Genomic DNA, 23,250 nt, shown 5'->3' with positions numbered 1-23,250 from the left:
TCTTGAGCTCTCATCTCAGTTTTGACAGTTGACATCAGCCACTCAGAGGCTTCCTTGGGTTTTCTTTAAACAGCGTGTGCTTGGAAATTATTTCTCAGCCACCCTGGACTGTAAAGGCAATGGAAAATTGCATACAGAGAGCGCACATCCAAGTTCCTTTTTCGGAGCCCACTGAAAAATTGCACTTGGCTCCCTTGATGGGTATACAAGGAGAGTCAAAATGAGATTTTTTAAAACAGAGTTGAAATGAGATTTTTCCTGGGTTGAGCCTTTGAGAAAGCTGTAGTGGCCACAACCAAGCATCTCTATGTAGTTCTAGAACTGTGAAATGTTCAGTTACTTAGAGGGTTCTTCTCTTTTTTTTTTTTTTTAATTTTTTTTTATTATTTTATTTATGATAGTCACACAGAGAGAGAGAGAGAAAGAGAGGCAGAGACACAGGCAGAGGGAGAAGCAGGCTCCATGCACCGGGAGCCTGACCTGGGATTCGATCCCGGGTCTCCAGGATCGCGCCCTGGGCCAAAGGCAGGCGCCAAACCGCTGCACCACCCAGGGATCCCTAGAAGGTTCTTCTCAGTAGACATGTTGTAGAAGTAGAGATTATCCAGACCCACACAAGTTGATGTCCCTTTCCAGTTTATAGATGGCCCTGTAATTCAAAGGGTTTTCATTCATTTATTTGTTTACCAGGAGGCAGTGAAGTGAAATAGGCTGATCCCATGCTCTGACTCTCAGAAAACCTCCAATGAGTTTATTATGGTCTTTATGGGGCTTTGTTTTGTCTTGTTAATAATTTCTCCTAAATTAGCTAAAATATGATAGGGCTTCACATTAGGAAAAATCCACCAATAGGATTTATTTCGTCTTTGAATTCTGAGGCATATTTCAGCCCTACATTTTGATTTGTTTAAAATACATTTTAAGTCTTAAAATGAGAAAAGCCAAAGAGATTGAAGAATCAAATGCTGAACTCTTGAGATGAGAAGGCACACTTTACTGTCAGGTTAGACTACATTCTCAACGTAGTTGACCAAAGGATAGAAAATTCTATTGGAAGTAAGGCAGCCACACAGAGTAAGTTTGGGCTGTGTGACTAGGCCAATGAGCTGTACACAGAAGTGATCTAAGCCACCCACAGGGCTCACCATCAAGAACATGCCATGTGATTCTGAAGTTCTCTTCCCCTGACATATGCCCTGGAAGGCAAGCACACAAAATAGAAGCAGCTGTGATCCCTCTGTCACCATTCGGAGGAAAGTTGCAGTATCTGAATAGAATAAGATGAGCACAAAATCAGTATGCATTGTTGTAAGCCAAAAATAGCTCAGGGTGTATGCCTTATGTAGCACAGACTATCCTAACATAATATTCTGGTTAAGTGATGAGAATGCTGGACTGAGAGTTAGGAGATTTAGGTTGTGTGGGATTGAACTATAAGAAATTGTTGATAATCATTAATTTTTGATGTTCAAGAATGGCAGTTTCACATGATTCACCTTAATAATTCCACCTCTGTGACCAGGTAGGCATGCAACATTGGATAGTCCACTAATGCCTTCTGTATCTCATTTTTCTCATCTATAAACATCAGCCCTCATAGATATCTATGAAACATTCCACCCAATAACAGCAGAACACACATTTTTCTTAAGAATACACAGAGTAGGGCAGCCCTGGTAGCGCAGCAGTTTAGCGCCGCCTGCAGCCCAGGGCCTGATCCTGGAGACCCGGGATCGAGTCCCATGTTGGGTTCCCTGCATGGAGCCTGCTTCTCCCTCTGCCTGTGTCTCTGCCTCTCTCTCTCTCTCTCTCTCTCTCTCTCTCTCTCTCTCGCGCGCGCGCGCGCGCGCGCGCGCGCGTGCACGCTCTGTATCTCTCATGAAATAAATGAAATAAAAATATTTAAAAAAAAAAGGGTACACAGAGCATTCTCCAGGATGTGTGTGCTAAGCTATAAAACAAGCCTCAATAAATGTAAAAGGGTTGAATTTATATAAAGAAAAATTCTCTAAACACAGTGGAATTAAATTAGAAGTCAATAATGGGGGAAAATTTGAGAAACACATAAAATACATAAATTAGGTTAAACAACCCAATGAGTCAAAGAAGAAATCAGAAAATACTTTCAAATTAATGAAAATAAAAGCACAGCATACCCAAACTTATGGAGTACACTGAAAGCAGTATTATAGCTATAAATGGGAACATTAAAATGAAGAAAGATCTCAAATTTAACCTAACCCTTCACCTTATGAAACTAGCAAAAGAACAGCAAACTAACTGAAAGCAAGAAAAAAGGAAGGAAATAATGAATATTAAAATGGAAAGAAATGAAAAAGAAAATAGTAAAACAATGGGGAGAAAAACAAAACAAAAAAATTAGTTCTTTGAAAAGATCAACAAAATTGATACACATTTTTCTAGGCTGACCAAGAAAAAAAGAGAGAATAAATAAAGTTACTAAAATCAGGAATGAGAGGGGGAACATTATTACCAAACTTGAAGAAATAAAATGTTTTATACGTGAATACTTGAACAATTTTATATCAACAAATTGGATAACTTAACATAATGGACAGATTTGTAGGGAGACACAAACTACCTAAAATTGACTCAAGAAGAAAATCTGAGTGGACCTGTGATATGCAAGAGATTGAATTATTAGTTTTAAAACTTCCTACAGGGAAAAATCCAAGCCCCAGTAATTTTACTGTTGAATTCTACATTTAAAGAAGAATTAATATCAATCCTTCATAACTTCTTCCAAAAAATTGAAGAGGATGGAATACATCTCAACTTATTTTGCTAGGCTAGTATTACCCTGATACCAAAACTAGACACAGACATCACAAGAAAACTATAGACCAATATGTCTTATAACTACAGACACACAAATCCTCCACAAAATACAAGCAAACTGAATTCAGCAACATATACAAAGGATTATACACCATGAACAAGTGGGATATATCTCACAATGCAAGATCACCTTAACATCTGAAAGTCAACTAATGTAATACACATGTCAATAAAGACAGATCACATGACTAACTAGAAGCAGAAAACATTTGACAAAATTCAAATCCCATTTATTAGAAATGCATGCAATAAATTAGGAATAGGAGGGAATCTCCTTTACCTGATAAGTGGCATCTACAAAACCCCACAGACAGTATCATACTTAATGGTGAAAGACTAAAAGCTTTCCCCTGAGATCAGGAACAAGACAAGATGTCCGCTCTTATTGTTTCTACTCAACATTTTACTGAAGGTTTTAGGTAGGACAGTTAGGCAAGAACAAGACATAGAAGTATCCATATGGGAAAGCAATAAACAAAGCTATTTCTATTTTAGATGACATGGTCTTGCATACAGAAAATCCTAAGGATTCTATTAAACTATTAGAACCAATAAATGAGGTGAACAAAGTAACAGTGTACAAGACCAACCTATGAAAATCAATTGTATTTTTATAGACTAGCAATGAACAATCCAAAAATGAAATGAAGAAAACAATTCTGTTTATAATAGCATTTAAAGTAATATAATTCTTAGGGATAAATTTAACAAAAAGGGTAGAAAACTTATAATCTGAAAGCTATGAACATTTCTGAAAGGAATTAAAGAACACCTAAACAAGTGTAGAGACATCTCATGTTTCTGTATCAGATTTAATACTGTTAAGATGGCAATACTCTCTAAATTGACCTACGGATTCATTGCAATCCTCATCAAAATTCCATCTGGCTTCTTTGGAGAAATTGCCAACGTGACCCTAAAATTTGATGGAAATTCAAGAAACTCAGAGTAGCCAAAACAATCTTGAAAAATAAGATCAAAGTCAGGGGAATCATACTTCTCAATCTTAAAACTTACTACAAAGCTACAGTAATCAGGAGAGTGTCTAACTGGCATAAGAAGAGATAGAAAGATCAATGGAGTAGAATTGAGTGTCCAGAAATAAACCTTCATATTTATGGTCAATAGGTTTGTGACAAGATTGCTAAGGCAATTAATGAAATCAGAATTGTCTTTTCTACAAATGGTGTCAGGATGACTGGATATCCACATGCAAAATAATGGATTTAAACACCTCTGTCAAAAAAAAAAAAAAACAAAAAAAAAAAACAAAACACCTCTGTCATATCATATTAAAAAATTAACTAAAAATGGACCATAGACCTAATTGCAAGAGCTAAAACTAAAAAACAAGCAGAAAAATAGGCATAAATTTTTGCAACCTTGAGACAATGGTTTCTTAGATATGTATGACACCACTGCACAAATTAAAAAATATATATAAGTTGCATTTCATCAAAATTAAAAAATTTTGTGCTTCAAAGGACACTATCACAAAAATGAAAAGACAATCCATAGAATGGGAGAAAACTTTTGCAAATCATGTTTCTGATAAGGGACTGGTATCTAGAATATATATAGAACTTCTACAATTCGGGATCCCTGGGTGACGCAGCGGTTTAGCGCCTGCCTTTGGCCCAGGGCGCGATCCTGGAGACCCGGGATCAAATACCACGTCGGGCTCCCAGTGCATGGAGCCTGCTTCTCCCTCTGCCTGTGTCTCTGCCTCTTTCGCTCTCTCTGTGTGACTATCATAAATAAATAAAAATAAAAAAAAAAAGAACTTCTACAATTCTAAAACAAAAAGACAAAAAAAAAAACTCAATAAAAATGGGCAATGGATCTGAATAGACATTTCTCCAAAAGAGATATGCAAATAGCCAGTAAGCACATGAAAAGATGCTCCACATCATTAATCATTAGGGAAATAAAAATCAAAGTCACAAGGAGATACCACTTTATACCAACTAGAATGGCTAGGATCAAAGAAGACAAAAACAAGGAGTCATGGAGAAATGCAACACTCATACATTGCTGGTAAGAATACAAAATGGTGCTGTAGCTCTAGAAGACTCCTTGGTAGTTCCTTAAACGTTAAACATGGTGTTACCATATAACCTAGTAATTTCACTCTGCGGTGAGTACCTGAGAGAAATGAAGACATAAGTGTATCCAAAAACTTGTATGTAAATGTTCACATCACTATTTGTAGTGATGAATGAATAAACAAAATGTGGCATATCCATACAGTAGAATATGACTTGGGAAAAAAAAGGAATGACATCAATGAACTTTGAAAACATTATGCTAATTGAAAGAAGCCAGATACAAAGGGCCACATACCCTATGATTCCATTTATATGAAATGTTCAAAATAAGCAAATCTGTAGTGACAGAAAGTAAAATAGTGATTGCCTGGGACTGGAGACGAGATCAGGAATTGGGAGTGACTATTCATAGATATAGGTGATGGAAAATATTCTGAAATCAAATTGTAGTAATTGCTGCTGCACAACTCTGAACATACTAAAAGACATTGAACTTTAAAAGGATGAGTTTTAGGGTATGTGAATTATATCTCTATAAAAATTTTTGATTAAAAATGGGCAGATGTAGTGATTTAGAAAAATTCCTTCACATATATTGTGGTTCACTTCATTATATGTATCTGTTGAATGGAAGGGAAGGTGGAAAAATGCTCTGCTAATAGGAGATGTGATTCCCAATCTGGCTTTTGTGTAGAATCTGGTAAATCACTTAACTTCTGAGCCCCAATTTTCTAATATGAAGTCAAATATGATATTTTGAATGACTACTGTGTTCCTCTCCAGCACTAATAGCCAATTATTCTATGGGAACTAGATCTGAATCTGTGCAGAGTTGTTGTGGGGGATGTACATTTATATCTGGGTTTAAGTCCTGTAACGAAAATAGTGAAGTGTGGAAGGAAAAATGTCAGAAATGTTCATCTAAGAAGAAAATAATACGGAGAAATAAGGAGAGAGAAAGAAAAAAAGTAAGTAAATTTTGTGTGTGTGTGACATACGGTTACATAATTAACTACTTATCCAGTTGGTTGAAAATATAATTACTACTTTCTTTCCAATCATGGCAAGATGGGACCTACTTTTACATCTCTTACTTATGATAAGGAAACTGCCAATTAAAATAAAGTTACTATTATATTTTTTCATACAAGCAGTGCTGTTCAGAATGCAGCATGGTTGGGCAGCCTGGGTGGCTCAGCGATTTAGTGCTGCCTTCAGCCCAGGGCCTGATCCTGCAGACCCGGGATCGAGTCCCATGTCAGGCTCCCTGCGTGGAGCCTGCTTTCCCTCTGCTTGTGTCTCTGCCTCTCTCACTCTCTCTCTGTCTCATGAATAAATAAATAAAATCTTAAAAAAAAAATGTTATCCAGAATGCAGCATGGTAAGTAAGTTACGTAGTGCTAGGGTGGCACTTTGAAAAATTGGCCCTCACTTCTGACATTGAGTTCATAAAGCATGGGAAAAAGTATCCTTCCCAGATAAGATGTGTTAATAATAAAGCATGAGTAGACTAAGAAGTAACAAACTCCTGAGGTCTTATTACTAAAGATTCTTTTTAGGATTGTTATCAGAAAATCTCTACATCAGGTGGAATGTTGGAAATTCACCACACATATGCTTTATTTTTGTCACCACCCAAATAATTGTGCAGGTGCATTGATTCTTCACACCATGAGAATATTACTTGGTTCCCATCTACTATTGATTCTCAGACCTGGCTGATCATCAGGGAAATCTGTAAAGATAATGCAGATCAGTGGCTCTGTTCCCTAGAGATTCATACTCAATAGGTCCAGGTAAAGCCTGGAGACCCTAATTTTTAAAAGCTCTTCAGAGCCTTGATTAGACAAGTATTCCCAAAGCTGTTGGGAATACTTGTCTAATCAAGGCCCTGAATTACTATATATCCTTAGTACTCAGATGCCACTGACTATAAAACACTCTTGAAAGAGGACTTCAGCTATCTCCATTTTGACCTCAGTCTGTATTTACCAATTGATTAAGTTCTTCTTTCCAGCTTATCTCTTAATTCAGGCAAAAGACCCTACAGGCAAAGTATCCTGTGTTGTGAGGACCCTGCAGGCAAAGAATCCTGTGATGCAAACGAAAACTACCCCTCTAGCAATAGGAACTGCCTCTTGCTAGCAAGACCCCCTGTATTTGACTCCAAGACAGCGATGGACCTGACTTTTACTGCGCACCTGCATGTACCACATTTTGCCCACCGCTTTGTCCCACATTTTCCTTATGTGAACGTACAAGTATTTTCAGCACTTTGGAAACAGTCTTTGAGATGTTAGTCCAATGTCTTCTCAGTGTTGGCCTTCCCAGTGTTGGAGATATATTCCTTCCTTGTTTCGCTGCCAGTCATCTCTCTGCCTTTGGATTTTGTCAGTGGTGAGTGAGCCCAATTTGGTCTGTTTGGGAGTCAGGTGCTACTGTGCCCTTATGCCCCAGCTGCACTGTTAATTTCTATTTAATTTGGGGACAGAACAGAAACACTACATTAATTGTACTAAAACTCTTTACAAAGTGAAAATAGTAATCATGCATCCATACAATTACATACCTTTCCTTTTACAGCACCACATTCAAAGTTTTAGCCTACATCCTGTTTCCAGTTTTCAGAGGCCACTGATTCCCTGACAGTGATGCACAGCAGTGTGGAAACAAGCTGCCATTATTAACCTATGCCCATATTCTTAATTGCTTGAAAACTCTTAGGATTGAAAACTCTTAGGATTGAGTGCTTCAAAACACATTGAAGAATACTAGTGTTTGACTTGTATTTTACATTTGGTCAAAATCTTTTTTGTTTCCTCTCCCCTTAATTGAATCACGCATGACTGGATGTTCAAAAGTTCTTCTTCAAAGTTGGTCAGAGGCTTTTGAGTAGTTCAATGCATTGGAATAGACTATTCCAGTGTATGTGTTGGTTACAATGACCTTATGTAGCTTTGGAAATTCTGTGATTTGAAAGGTTTAATATTTCCCTCTGCCTTGAATTGACTTGTTTTGTATATCCAAAGACCCAGTTTCAATGCTGCATCATGGTGGTAGGCCTTTTCTTTGTTAATGAAAATTAGTAATCCAAATTCAAGTTAAAATTCAGCCACATGGGATCCCTGGGTGGCGCAGTGGTTTAGCGCCTGCCTTTGGCCCAGGGCGCGATCCTGGGGACCCGGGATCGAATCCCACATCGGGCTCCCGGTGCATGGAGCCTGCTTCTCTCTCTGCCTATGTCTCTGCCTCTCTCTCTCTCTCTCTCTCTCTCTCTGTGTGACTATCATAAATTAAAAAAAAAAATTTCAGCCACATTTGGGGCTACCAAAGTAGTTGAGATGAAAATGCAGTGAAGAGATGCCTTGCCTGTGTGAGACAGTTTATACATGTACAGCTGATGACAACTACATGACCACCTCTTTTTCATTCTGGTGACTGGCAAATTTCTTTTGTTATTAGTTATAAGAGGTAGACATGGGTGTAGGTGATACCCTAGTTCCTAGTAAAAGTTAAGGAGAAGAATGTCTCAAGAGGGGGATACTACTCCCAACTCTCTACTGAGACCACTCTCTTAAAGGCCACAAATAATTCATTTACAGTCATTTATCAGATGCTTACTGTGTGCCAGATATTGCACAAGTGTTGGAGATCCTTAGATGAATAATAGTAATAATAGCAAACATTTATATAGTGACTACCCTATGGAAGCACTGTTCTGCAAACTGCACATAACAACCTATTAGTGGGTCACAAAATCAATTTAGTGTTTCACAACCATCATTTATTTTTTTTAATAGTTAAGAGATTTTATTCTAGTAGCTATAATTACAGTGCTTGTTTGTCGAAATGAAAACTGAAAACAAGTATACAAAACAGTTGATTACTAATCGTGTATTGAAAGCAGTAAGAGGTTCCACGACACCAAATAAACCAGTTCTGAGAACTTCCCCAAGATAAAGTTGAACAGCTCCAGCTTCTTCAGTGTTTATCAATACACTTTATACAAAAGAAAACAATAGAGGTCATCCTTTTGATGGCAAACCTGACCCTTGCAGGCTGAGGGAGTGAAAGCACATGTAGACAGGGGCTCCCGGGGCTCGGGGCTGAGGCGCTGGGATGACTGGCCTGCCCCCCCCCCCCCTGCACTCCTGCTGGTGAGACCCCAGGCGGCCCAGAGGAAGCCAGAGTGCCCACACTGCCCCCAGGGAGGCCGGGGTCCCTCCAAGGGGTCTGTGAGCGGTAATGCAGCCCCCCAGCCCATCTCCTGGATGGCCATGTAAGCACAAGTACGAGCACAAACACTAGGGGATACAGGATGACCCGAGACAAGAGTGATCACAGGGACCCTATTGTGACCATGCAGAATGGACCGTGGCTGGTTCTGCCCCAGTCTCACGTTCCCGACGGGAAGTGGCCCACTGGTGGACTGGACTCTGGCTGCCCCTGCAGAACCTACACTAGGCACATATCTCCCTTCTGTGTGTTCAAGTGTTCTCCTTTTCTTGTTATTTGTAACGATTTTAAAAATGCACTAAGTTTGGGTTAAAAACCAACCACCAAAATGGATCTCAACATAGACCTAATGCCCCGAGGAGGCGTGCCAGGCTGGTCCCACACAGCGACTCCCGGAGGCCCCGTGTGCCTAAATCCCTTCTCAGTATTGAACAGTGGGTTGATTGTCTTTGTACAATAAAAAAAAGCTGAGTAATATTGCATAGGAGTACCAGAAACTGCCTCGTTGGGAACACAAAACTATTTACATTAAATAAAAACCCGGCTGCAGGCTGCGTCTGCACATTTCCAGCGTGGTGAAGCACACTGTGACCGACCGTGGAGACAGCTTCTGGCACTCACACCACAGGAGAGCAAAGCAGGGTGGAAGGAGGGAGTTGGGGCGGGGGGGGGGGGCTCACTTCTGGTTCCGGAGCTGATTGGACAGCCAGGCCAGTCCCTCATAGAGCCCATCCCTGCTGGTGGCACAGGTGGCCTGAATGCACCAGTTCCTGTGGTGCAGGGAGTGCAGCCCCAGCTTGTCCGTGATCTCAGCCGCATTCATGGTGTTCCGGAGGTCCTGCTTGTTGGCAAACACCAGCAGGACGGCATCCCTGAGCTCATCCTCCGCCAGCATCCTCATGAGCTCCTCACGGGCCTCGTTCACATGCTCCCGGTCATTGCTGTCAACCACAAAGATGAGACCTCGTGTATTCTGGAAGTAGTGGCGCCACAGAGGCCGGATCTTGTCCTGGCCACCCACATCCCACACGGCGAAGCTGCTGTTCTTGTACTCCACGGTCTCCACGTTGAAGCCTATGGTGGGAATGGTGGTCATGATCTCACCCAGCTTTAGTTTGTACAGGATGGTGGTCTTCCCTGCAGCATCCAGGCCCACCATGAGAATGCGCATTTCTTTTTTGCCAAAAAGGCCCTTGAAGAGGTTCGCGAAGATGTTTCCCATGCTGTAGACTGGTGGGAGCAACACTAGCCAGAGAAATCCTTGGCGGCCGGCGAGGCTACTGCTCTGAGCCAGGCGTTGGTTTTGCTCCCACCTCACAACCATCATTTAAAAGAACAGAGGAGAATTGAAATAATGGAGTGGTTCCCTCATATTAAGATTGTAGGGCTTAGGGCCAGCTGTCCCAAGATGGGCCATTTTGGCATGAACATTGTTTTGAGTTAAAAGCAATCAAAACTCAGCAGATTCAGGAAAAGCTCTTTATCTCCCCATCTGCTGCCTGCTAATACAAGGAAAAGAGCTTTTAATAGAGATTCTTCTTTACCTAAGAAACCTATCTGCATAATAGGGTGCCTGTGTTTTCCAAACATCTCCTTACTCTTCCTGCTGAGGTGTTCTCCCTTTTGTGTCCTCGGACCCCTACCCCTTTATTCAGCTGATGTAAGTCTCCTGTTGCCTCATTGTCTTTGGGATTTCCATCTCGCTATTTGATTTCCTCATGTGTACACTATCAAATTTGATTTTTTCCCGTTAATCTGTGTCAAGTCAACTTGATTCTTAGTCCAGGTAGAAGGGTCTTGAAGGGCAGAGGAAATTCTTCCTCCCCAACAACAGTAAGAATTGCTTCATAAAACTTTTATTTCATATACATATGCATCCATACATCTATGCCCAGTGGGTCACAATATAAAATGTATTTCCTATTGTTTTGCTCAAAACAGTTTTAAAGCCACTGATCTAGAACATTATTACTAGGAGCATTAATATGCATTAATTATGGATTCAATTTTTTAAACAGATATAAGGCTATTCAGAATTTTTATTTTCTTTTATGTAAGTTGGTTAGTTGTCTTTTGGTTAGTTGTGTTTTGGGCAGAAATTTTCCATTTCATCTAAGTTTTCAAATTTATTTGCATGAAGTTATTCATAGTATCTTATCTTGTTTTGATATCTGTGGAATCTACATTAATGTCTCCCTTTTCATTCCTGATACTGGTCATTTGTATTTTTCTCTTTTCTTGCCCAGTCTTACTAATGTTTAATTTATTACTAATTTATAAAAATGTATTGAAACTAATTTATTTGATCTTATTGATTTCCTCTGTTGCAGTCTACTTTCTATTTTATTGATTTCTGCTTTTATCTTTTTTCTTATCTTTTTATTTGTTTGCTGTTCTTTTTTTTTAAAGATTTTATTTATTTATTCATGAGAGACAGAGAGAGAGAGAGAGAGAGGCAGAGACACAGGCAGAGGGAGAAGCAGGCTCCATGCAGGGAGCCTGATGTGGGATTTGATCCCGGGACTCCAGAATCACGCCCGAGGCTGAAGGCAGGAGCTAAACCACTGAGCCACCCAGGGATCCCTGTTTGCTGTTCCTTTTAAGATAGAAGCTTAGATTATTTATTTTCAACTTCTCTCTTTTTTAAAAAAATATTTACATTTAAAACAGTTAATATCTCTGTAAGTATGGCTTTGATTACATTCTATAAGGTTTGACATGTAAATATTCCAGGTCATAATGAGACAGGGAGATTGAAGAACTCCATAAAAACCTGCTTTTTACTGCTTCTATTCTTGCTAGGACCTGTATCCGCACTTTGCACATGCCTCATGGTGCAAATAGTGTATGTCTTCTTTGTAAGAGACAAAGAGTTAATGATTTCTATGGAAAAGATAACATTTAAGGAAGAATCAGGTGAGAATGAGTGGACAAGGCCATCATATGTGTATTCTAGATCACCAGGTTCTAGACATCTCAACGCCAAGGCCCCCTGTCTCCAAGAAGTAACACTTGGGCCTCTGTATTTGTTCTAACAAGTTCCTGGATTCCTGAGAGGACGTGTGCACCAGACTACAATCCCCAATAAAAAGCCCCAGACCCCAAACAAAGATCAGACTCATGCTCTTTTCCTTTCTGAGTCTTCTGGATATTCCATCTATATCTCCCTTTTCTATATATGTTCAAAAAAACTCTGCTCTCATTTCCTGTTGGCTCAAGTTTGATTTCCACCCTTTGTGAAGCCAAGGACCCTCTTGGCTGGTCCTGCAGGACCCCATCTGGGTCCCTGGACCTGGCCTGCTGGCGTCAATAACCCAATGCTTGTTCAGTTCGATTTGTTCTGTTTAATTTCTTTCATCTTGGGGAGTGTGTCAGCATAATTCTGTGACCATCAGAACAATATTCACACAATTTCCCAAATCGTTTTTTACTTAAAATATATCTAACAAAACATCTTTTGGTATTGAATCTTATGAAATGGCTTTGATCAGGAGAGTGGAGTAACCCAATCGGGTGGAGGCCACTAACACAGGTAGTGAAAGGATTCACCCAAGGCAGAACAAAGGAGATAAAAATTTATTGAATCCACTGCAAGGGAGCAGTGGACAGGATAGCCGAGACTGTCAGCCAGAAAGCAGTGGTCGGGGGCTGTAGTTGTGGGAGAGAGCGATGACATATGGGAACCTATGGAACTTTCTGCTATCACTCAATAAACTTTGCATTACTGGCCACTGTCTGGTCTACCTCTTCATTCTTCGAACAGTATGACCAAGAACCATGGGCACTAATGGAAATCCTGAAACATAGACGTACTTGACTCATGGCACCAATGGGATAAAAACTGGTCCAGTTAATTGCAGTACAAAGTTTTTAGGAAGGAACAGGACTTGGTCTTGGTTGTTGGAAATCAGAAAATTTGCTTCAGAAGACAACATTTTGCAGTCCCTTGATTCAGCAATTCCATATCTAGGAATTTGGTCACAAGAAATAACTATTTATATGTGTGAAGATTTAACTTTAAGGATGTCCATCATAATGTTGTTTAGAATTCTATAAAAACTGCAAATAAGCCTAGATATTCTCAATTAGGTAATAGAAGTTTACTATATTGGAATATGATAAAGCTAAAAATGATGCTTCTGATAAATATATCATGATATAGAAAACATTCATAGTATATTTTAAAAAGAAAAATATGATATATGATGTAATTCAATTTTTTAAAAAGGGCACATGGTATATTATATACTGTATGCATTGATAAAATACCAGAAGAGAGAGATATGTGATGTTGACAGTGGTTACCTCTTGGAGTGGGGATTATAGGTGATTATATTTTCTTTTGGCTTCTCTGCAGTTTAAAATAACTTCTAAAGAAAAGTCCATGCTTCATGTTTGTAATATAGAAAAATAGAAGCTATTGCTTTAGAGCAATTGAGAAATGAATGAATATGGACTCTTGCTGTGAGAATTTCCAGATACCTGACATTGAGTGACATTTTAAAAAGTGTTTCTTTTTTTCTTTTTTCTTTGAGAGAGAGAGAGAGAGAGAGAGAGAAAGCACACAAGCAAGGGTGAGGAGCAGAGAGAGAAGGACAAGCAGACTCTGCACTGAGCATGGAGCCTGATATAGAGCTCAGTCTAATGACCTGAGATCATGACCTGAGCCGAAATCACAAGTCAGGCACTTAAGTGACTAAGCCACTTAGGCACCCCAAGTGTTTAATTCTTTTTGAATTACCTTGTCCGTAGGCATAGATGGGAGGGTGTTTGATGGAATGTTAACCAAGACTATGGTTATGGAAGGTGGAAAAATCTGGATATTCCCATCAGAGTTCAATCAGAGAAGCACACCAGTAGGAGTGATAAATAATATGGATTTTACTACAGGGATTTGGCCTTACACAATTGTGGGAGCTAATTAAACAGCTTACACACAGAGGTTGCCTCTGTATCTGGAGCTGGGCCTGATGTCACTAGGGAAGGCAGTCAGGAAAGAAAGTGCATGAAATGAGAGCAAGGACAAGCTGGAACCTGCAAGGATGAACTAAAATCCATATCAGTCCCTTACTGCCTTCGTTCTTCTTCTTTTTTTATTTATTTTTTTTTATTTTTGCCTTCGTTCTTCTGACTTCACTGACGACCTGAAGAAGAATCTTGTGCCCATTGTCACAAAGCTAGTGTGCCCCTTGCAGGAGATAGAAAGCCCAGAAGCCTAGGGAGGAATGCAACTGGGGTTGGAAGAGCTGTGGGTCTGGCTGCTGCCTCACACCAGTCAGGGGGAATCTGCAGTGTCAGTCATGGTCTGCAACCACACCAGACTCTTACAAACCAGGTAGAGATACACAGTTGACCCTTGAACAACATGAGTTGTTCCACCATCCTATTTGGGTCTCCAAACCTCTCTAAGATAAAAAAAGAAACAGCACTAGCCTCCTTTTTGCTTTGTATCTATAGGGGTAAAGATTAGAAAGACTAGACCTAAAATTATTGTGTGAATGTTAGGATTAATTTTGTATAATCATTTTAAGTTTTATGTTCATTGCTTTCTGACATAGACCTTCCTATAGATGTACCGCTTACTGTTAAGGCAACTATTAAAATATATAAAATATATAAAATATTTAGATTTGATAGAAAGAAGCTAATGTGTATCAGCCAAGAATAACTCATAAGAGTATGTCAATATTCCTAACAAGCAAATGAACACCTTGAGGTTTTATCTTCATTGATAGGAAAACGATGATAGTATGTCTCTTATCTGCGTACTAAAACAATAATTTACAACTCTCTCTTCCACTGAGCTTCTGGTCAACAGCAGGTAATTAGTAGTTTTTTTTTAAAAAGATTTTATTTATTTATTTATTCATGAAAGACAGAAAGAGAGGCAGAGACACAGGCAGAGGGAGAAGCAGGCTCCATGCAGGGAGCCTGATGTGGGACTCAATCCCAGGACCATGGGATCACTCAACCACTGAAGCACCCAGGCATCCTGGCTATTAGTAGTTAAGTTTTGCCTTTTATAGTAATGCTGCCCACTAAGCCTAAAAACTACATTGTCATGTGTTGAGTCACTACTGTGTATCATGCCCTGGCCAAATACCTTTAATACATAGTATTTAGTTTTCTCTCTAACTCTACAAGATAAATATTCATATTTCTATTTTACAGATGAGATGATGAAGCCTCAAAAAAGTTAGGTGATTTCCTCAAGGCTACAAAACTCATAAGTTGTGTAGCTGGAATTTGGACAGTTCTGTATGATGCCCAAACTTTGCCTTTATCTTCAGGACTCAAGTGTGGTCCACACACCGGCAGCACCAGCATCTGCAAGCTATTGGAATCTTGGGTCATACCCAGATTTACCGGATCAAAATCTACAGTATAACAAGATCAGCAAGTAATCTGCCTTCGTGTTAAAGTTTGAGAAGCACTGTTATGCATACAGTACTATTCTCCACAAAATGGTGTGGGGAGGTCAGATAATTTTATATTCAGTGTTGAAATTCATTATTTGCTAGACTTGATAGGAAAGTGGCCTGGTTGATTTTCAGTGATTAACCTAAGCTTTCAGAACAGCTTCTATTTCCCCTGTGTGCTCAGAGTAGCATCCCTATCACACAAATTTATGTTGAGGTTACATAATTGAAGGTTCCACGGACATAAGCAACATGGTGATTGAATTTCCTTTTAGGGAGGTGTCTGTGTTCTTCTTCTTATCTGTTAATATGATGGATTATCTAAGAACTTGCAAATGGAACAGACCGCTATAGAAAAAGAATTCATCAAAGAAGATAAAGCACAACTCAAGAAATTATTTAACCCACCATCCCTCCAATCCCAAACTCCTGAGGGTGTTTGCATTTTAAAAGAGGAGCTTGGGAATCAAATGAATCTATAACAGTTGATAATTTGCTGCAGCATATGTTTTTTGAGAAGATGGAAACATATTCTTTGTGTCCTTAGCTTTCCTCTTTTAGCTCCAGGCTCCAAGCTCCAAATTTTAGTGCCATTAGAGCAATAGGATCAGAGATTGGCACTTCTCTTCTCAAAGTTTAAGAGTAGCCTAAGAGTAGAAGGTCCATTTAGTTTGCTCCTGTGGGATAGTCACCAAATGAAGTTATTTTCACATATAACCAACATAGATCATGCCAACTTTAATACGAAGAGCACATTTCTAACTAGTATCCGTACAATCCTCCAGGCTCTGCCTCCATCCCCCCTTTCTAGCCTCACTTCCTTAGTTTAGCATTTCCTTTTCATCCTGGCTGCACCAGCCACGTGAACCCTCTACTTTGTACTAATTCCAAGGCTTGCTTCTGATTCTCTTTCCACCTGAAATGTCTTCTCTCTTATGTTTCCTCTTGCCCAAATCCTACTCATTCTTCATGCCCAATGTCAGCCATGACACACATCTTTCTTGGTACATGTTAGCTAGAAACTCTAAACCTGGGGCACCTGGGTGGCTCAGTGGTTGAGCATCTGTCTTTGGGTCAGGTTGTGATCCTGGGGGTCTGGATTGAGTCCGCATTGGGCTCCCTGCAGGGAGCTGCTTTTTCCCTCTGCCTGTGTCTCTGCCTCTCTGTCTCTCATGAATAAAAAAATAATAATAAAGGAAAAGAAACTCTAAACCCTAAAGGGTTTATTTTCTCTCTAGTGGGACACTTACACTTTCCATCTCCACATAATATTTATCTGAGACTTTCCCTGCCCTGTTAGACTGTAAATACCCTGAAAGAAGGATCCTTGTCTTAAGATCTAAGCATCCCCACAAATGCCTCATACAATACCTGCGACATCAGCCCTCAATAAATACTTCTTTCTTTCCTTCCTTCCTGGCTGATGATGTTAAATGCCTTTCACCTGTGGGACACCTGGGTGGCTCAGTTGGTTAAGTGTCTGCCATCAACTCAGGTCATGATCCTGGGATCCTGGGATGGAGCCCCACATCAGGCTCCCTGTTCAGTAGGGAGCCTCCATCTCCTTCTGCCTGTCGCTCTGCCTACTTCTGCTTGTGCTCTCTGTCACATAAATAAAATCTTTTTCTAAAAACCCCAAACCTTTCATATGCTTAACTGGATCTGTATACTCTCTTCATTGAAATGACTCTTCAAATCTTTTGTCCATTTTCTAACTGGATATTTTTTATTGTTGAGTTTTGAGTGTTCTATATATATGTTAGATATTTTGTTAGAGTCTTATAGATCCCTGAGGCTCTGCTCTTTTTTTTTTTTTCTTTTTTTAAGTCTATTTTCTTTCTGTTTTTCTGATTGGGTAATTTCTATCATTGTATTTTTTCAGTTCACTGATTCCTTTTTCCCCTTCATCCAGTGAGTTTTCAATTTTGGTTATCACGTTTTTCAGTTCTGAAATTTCTATTTGCCTTTTATATATATCCTTTATTTCTTTTTTGAGGCTTTCTATTTCTTTCTTGAGACTCTGTTTTGGTTTTATTTATTTATTTCAGATGTGTTTGTAACTGCTTGTTTAAGCATTTTTATGATAGCTGCTTTGTATGATCTTTGTATGATCATCTTTGTATGATCATCTTAACACCTTTGTCATCTTGGTATTAGGATCTGTTGCCTTTTCTTTTCATTCAGTTGAGGTCTTCCCGGTTCTTAGAATGATACTGAGGCCAGATCACAAGTGCTGGTATAAATAAGAGGACTGTTGAGAATGGTGACCTCACTTGGCTTGGGTTGCTTTCTCTCTTATTTGCTACTGAGCCAGTCAATGACCAGGACAAAGGATCATAGGAGGTTAAGGGCATGCTTTTGAAGAAACAGCTCTCCAAAATCTCCTTTGTTTTGTGTCTGAATATTGGGGGGTCTCAGTAGCCTGTGGGGTGAGAAAAGTCCCAGAGGCTGCAGAATTGAGGTGGCCTGCCTTTTATATCATCTCGGAGGTTGAAAGGGCTTTGTTGGGGGGGAATGTCACATCAACACTTAAGGATGACCCTGTGATCTCATGAAGATATTGGTACAACTCATATCTTCTATTCTATTTCTAATTGGGCCTCCTTGAGATTTCAGTGCCATGAGACAACACACAACTCCATTTACTGACCAGTCCTTCCCCATGATTGGTAACATCTCCCACATCAAATACCCCTAAAAGCCAGTGTCTCTCTGTGAATACAATAGCTAATATAATCATTTATGTAAAACAGACAACTTCAAATGTTAGCATCTTGATTTTGGTTTGTGGATTCTAAATGTCCAAAGTCTAAATGCTTCAGAGCTGAAGTGAAAGAAATCGAAATCCTCATTTTCCTTTGGATGACACGTTCCAGTTTTTAAAGATTCATAACACAATCCAGAGCCTTTTATACAGATGCCTAATAGTATGGCATGGGCTTGGGACTTGGAGTTGTGCCTTCTGATAAATACAGTGGTATCAGATATAGCTGGGTAATTATAATTGCAATAATCCGCAGTAGGGAACTAAGTCAGCCCATGAATTGGTCAGCAAACTCTCCACAAAGAAAATTATTAGCATGAGAAGTGCAGGAATAAATGTGTGGGTATAGTCCAGTTTAATTTCCTGTGAACTGATTGCTTCCTTGGTAGCAGTCAGTATATGTGCCTCAATGCCTTCTGGGAAGCATGCTGCTATGGTGTCATGATGGATATTAAAAACACAGAATCCTGAGGAAGAATATTGCTACATGGTATTAAAATATGGCTCTGGGATGAAAAAAAATAAGCTTGTGACATCTGACTAATAGGGAGATGGAGCATAGTGAGAATCATTCATAGTGGGTCATAAAATGAAAAGGCCAGGATGCCCACTGAGCAGAGCAGCCAGCAATACTCGGGTGTTGTTTGCATACTGCTTCCCTAAATGACAAATTGCAGTCATCAAAGGCTTTGCAAAACTTTCCATTCACCAGGGCTGCTTAGGCAGGTGCACAAATGATATTTTTACATATACAGATGGCCGTGCACAGATCATATGGGCGCCAGCAGCTGTGATGGGACCGGGCTGTGGCACGGATCACCCAAGACATTCCACATGGCTTCTGGGGAATTCTCTATTACTTATTTTGGGCATAAGATTTATTTTTGTAAGAGTTTTTCAAGAACCAATATACATATAACTTTGCATGTCCTGAGCATTTCTATGGTGTTGGAGAATGGAGAGTCCAGGATCATGCCGGCTAGAGATAGAAGGCAGAAAGAGCCCAAAATGGGCTGAGAATGAGCACTTGAGCAAAAAAGAGAAAATGCCTAGTTCTGCTGAACTGAGATTCTCAACCTAGAGTCTGAACCCATAGGCAATTGTTCTCAAACTCAGACTGGTATAGAATCCTCTGGATTTGTTTAAAATCCAGTTTGTTTGCAATGCAGATTCCTATGCCCCACAACCAGTGATTCAGACTCAGAGTCTGGAATGGGACCCACAAACCTGTGCACCCCAGGTATTTCTGAAATGTGTGGTCTGGGGACTATATTCAGAGGAAACCCTTTACTGCTGGTGGGTAATTGTTTGTGGTGGGGGTTCATGAAAAAGGACTATGGAAAAGAGTCATGCTCCTGAACCCCCAAAACAGTATGAAAACTTGAGCATCCATATGTGCCTGGGCATTTTTCAAAGATGAAAATCCATACCTTTCCTCACATATTCAGAAGGATCCATGTCCCCTCAGAAGTTACAAACCGTGACAGCATACAGTTTCCACGAAGCTAATGATCAGATCTCTATTTCTACAGAAGGCATTTAACTTCTCTCCACCTCCAACCTCAGATAACTCACCCAGACCCATCTAGCATCTCAGAATTATGAACATACTTGGCTTGACAGAAGTTTTGGTCAGAGAATGGCTGGGTCTCTGTGACTCTGTTGTCACTATTGGGAAAGTGCTCAAAGAGACATCCCACTGAGATGGATAAGCAGCTTGTCTCTGCAAACAAAGATAGCAGTGCAATTCTGTGCACAAAACAGCCTTGCTAATGGCTCACAAAGATAGCCTGAGGAGCATGGAGTTCCCCCAGGTGCTGGTTTTCCTCAGTCAAGGCCTGGGAAAGGACCCTTAGAGTCAAAGGTCTGATTAGAAGGTCTTTCTAGTCCTCTGGCTTCAGTTCCAGAGCCCCCTCCACAGCTCCTTGAGCTTCCAGAACCTTCCTCTCACGGTGGGCTGAAGAACAGTAACAGTAACACAGTAACAGTAACAGAGGGCATCCATATTGACCATGCTAACCTTAACTCTGCCCTTGGATATTTTTTTCCATTTACTACATGACTTCTCAAGCATTTATTACTATTAATTTGCATGAATTATTCTTTCAAACTCTATTTAAACAAGATAAAAGATTCATAGAGTTTAATTTTATTATTATTATGTTCTTACTTTTGCATGAATGAGAGATGAGAGAAGTGTCCATAACCCTCTCCTGACTTAGGAGACTCACCAATATGTATGCCTTTCAGGAAAACATGTCTCAAATGGAACAAGACTCGAGCCACATGTTTTTATTTTTTATTTTTTTATTTTTTAAAGATTTTATTTATTTATTCATGAGAGACACAGATTGAGAGAGAGAGAGGCAGAGACACAGGTAGAGGAAGAAGCAGGCTCCATGCAGGGAGCCCGATGTGGGACTCGATCCCAGGTCTCCAGGATTACGCCCTGGGCCGAAGGCGGGCAGCAAACCACTAAGCCACCCAGGGATTCCCGCCACATGTTTTTAAACAAGACCAATGAGCATTACCACCTTTGTGAAAGCTATGGTTACATCCACAAGCCGTAGCAACAATCTCCAAAATTCAGATGTTTTATTACTCCTGAGTTAGAAATAACATTAATGAGCATAGGTAAAGACGTCAAAGAATATTTCTTTGTGTTTTTGTTTTGTTTCATGTAGAAGATCTATTTTCTTCTTGACTAGCTGAGATTTCTCTCACCTGCAGTTAGAAGGATCTGTTATTTCAAGACTTTGATTTTCTTTACTTAGCACTATGAAAAATAATGCAAACCTGCTTTGATGATATATTTAAAAAACAATAGAGCAGGAAAAAGCAAAAAGAGAATTTAACAAGTGGAGTGTGAGGTCTAGCAGCTAGCTTACCCTTTCTAGCTCACTGCTTCTTCCCACCAGGCTCCAACTAGGTAACGTGGCCTCGTCTTTACATAGAAAGCAGAGGTTCCCCATCATGTGACCTGGTCAAATTCCTTCCTACCACCTCCAGATCTCTCTGTGTCTTTGCCTTCCTCCCTCTTGTTTCAGGGGTAGAAGACTCATCTCTCCTCTTGGGTTATGATTATTTCCCTCTCGATTATTCCATGACTTTGACTCTTCGCTTCCCGGTCTCCCCACTTCCTCTCCTCTGCCTGTCTGCATGCTCATGTCTCCTTCACCCTTCATTTATTATAAAGCGTCCCTGGTTCCCAAGCCCTCCACCTCCTGTCCTTCCTGAAAGGCTGGTCTGTATCTGCTTCCTCTGCACACCCTCAGCCCAGCCCCTATTGACACTGCTCACCAGTGACACCCTAACTGCTCCCCTCCTGCAGGGCGCTTTCCCTGATGATGGCTTCTTGGCTTCTGCTCAAGCCCTGATGTTTGCCAGGGTCTCATGTTCCTTCACTCCCTTCATATTCCCAGAGCGATCGCGTTTTCTCTGGTGACATCAGCCACCACACACGTGCTCCTGATGATTAAATCTACACACATGACTTCAGTTTCCTTCTTAAGCACGAGCCACTCATCTCCAGCTACGTCCTGGACACCTCCATTTGCGTCCTCCACAGGCATATGTCCCACACATCAACCCACTGTTTTCTCTCCATTCCCAGTCTCCGTGAAGGCAGCCACTCTCTGTTCTGGCGTCATAGGCCTAACCCCTTGGAGGCCTCTCCTGCTCCTTCCTTTCCTTTAGCCTCCAGATAATCATCCCCAATTCTTGTGGATTCTCCAGTTAAAATGTCTGAGTCCACCCCCTCCTTTCCGTTCCTGCTGACACTACCTTGGGACTGGTCCTCACTATTTTTCACTTGCAGATGCTTCCTGATAGATTTCCATTTTAGGTCTCACCTCTCGCTTAAGCTTCTCTCTATAGCCACAGCTGGGGGAGATCCCAACACCCCCTGCTTTTAATCTTTCATGACTTCCTGAAACACAATACATCCCACACCTGAAATGCCATATCGGGCTCTCCAGTACAGCATTTCCATGTCTCTAACCAGTGTGATCCTCTCCCTCTCGCTTCCCTTCCCTATCAGAAGTGAGGCCAAGTTCTAACATCAGAGGTACCCAGCTGGTGGCAGGCACTCCGTTTGCAGATGGGGAGAGTGAGCTTATAAAAACGACACCATTCATTTCCTACACTCTCTCCAAGTCTGCAGCCTGACAACCTGTTTCCATTTCACTCATCTTTCTGTTTCCCTTAACATCTTTGTCGTTGTCAAAGGAACCTTCCAAAAGATGCCACAACTATCTCTCCTCCCATTCCAGCTATTAGCCCCGCTTCTGTCACAGCCTCTGGAAACACCAAACTTCACTTTTGCCTGATGTTTTCCCACCAATGTATCTTTCATATGGCTAATCCCCCTCCACTGCCTGCCAAACCTACTTTGTCTTCAAAACCCCTGTTGAAGCCAGCTCCACTGTAGAGTGTTTCCTGCTTCCCCTGCAATGGATGCCCTTCTTTCATGCTCTCATAGAGAATTATTGATGCGTTTGCCTTTCCTGCTACACCGGGACCTCCTTGAGTTTCTTACTCATCTTCCTATCTTTGGTGCCTGGCATCTAGTTGGAGTTCCCCAAATGTATAAAGAAATGAATGAGTGAACGAGTGAATGATACCATTGTTCCAGGTGCCATGGGCAGACAGGACAGTGGAATTAACTAATAAATGGTGAGTTTGGGAGGAGGAGACACTGTTTCCAGGTGCTCCATGTTCCAAGCAAGAGTCATCCTTTCTTTCCTGCTCTGGTCATCCTCCCCTCTCCTTCAGCTCCTGAATCATCAGGCTAGAAGGACTTGTGTGCCTGCCCACAGCAAATTGACTCATCGCACCCACCCACCCCAGTCACCTGTCCCGAAGGCACTAGAGTCAGTACCTAGTCAATATCAGATCTGGTCTGATCTCCTGAGGCTGTCCTGGG

General features: G+C 40.6%; 1 protein-coding gene and 1 pseudogene across 3 annotated transcripts in view; one reads left to right on the top strand and one right to left on the bottom strand.

The window, feature by feature from the left end:
- The window catches only part of NMS (neuromedin S), a 49,477-nt gene that overhangs the window by 4,388 nt on the left and 21,839 nt on the right, over nucleotides 1-23,250 (top strand). The window lies entirely within an intron of this gene.
- Nucleotides 9,820-10,413, bottom strand: LOC611567 (annotated as a pseudogene).

Source organism: Canis lupus, chromosome 10 (assembly GCF_011100685.1).
Source record: "Canis lupus familiaris isolate Mischka breed German Shepherd chromosome 10, alternate assembly UU_Cfam_GSD_1.0, whole genome shotgun sequence".
Lineage (NCBI taxonomy): Eukaryota > Metazoa > Chordata > Mammalia > Carnivora > Canidae > Canis > Canis lupus.
This window is presented reverse-complemented; position numbering and strand designations above follow the sequence as displayed.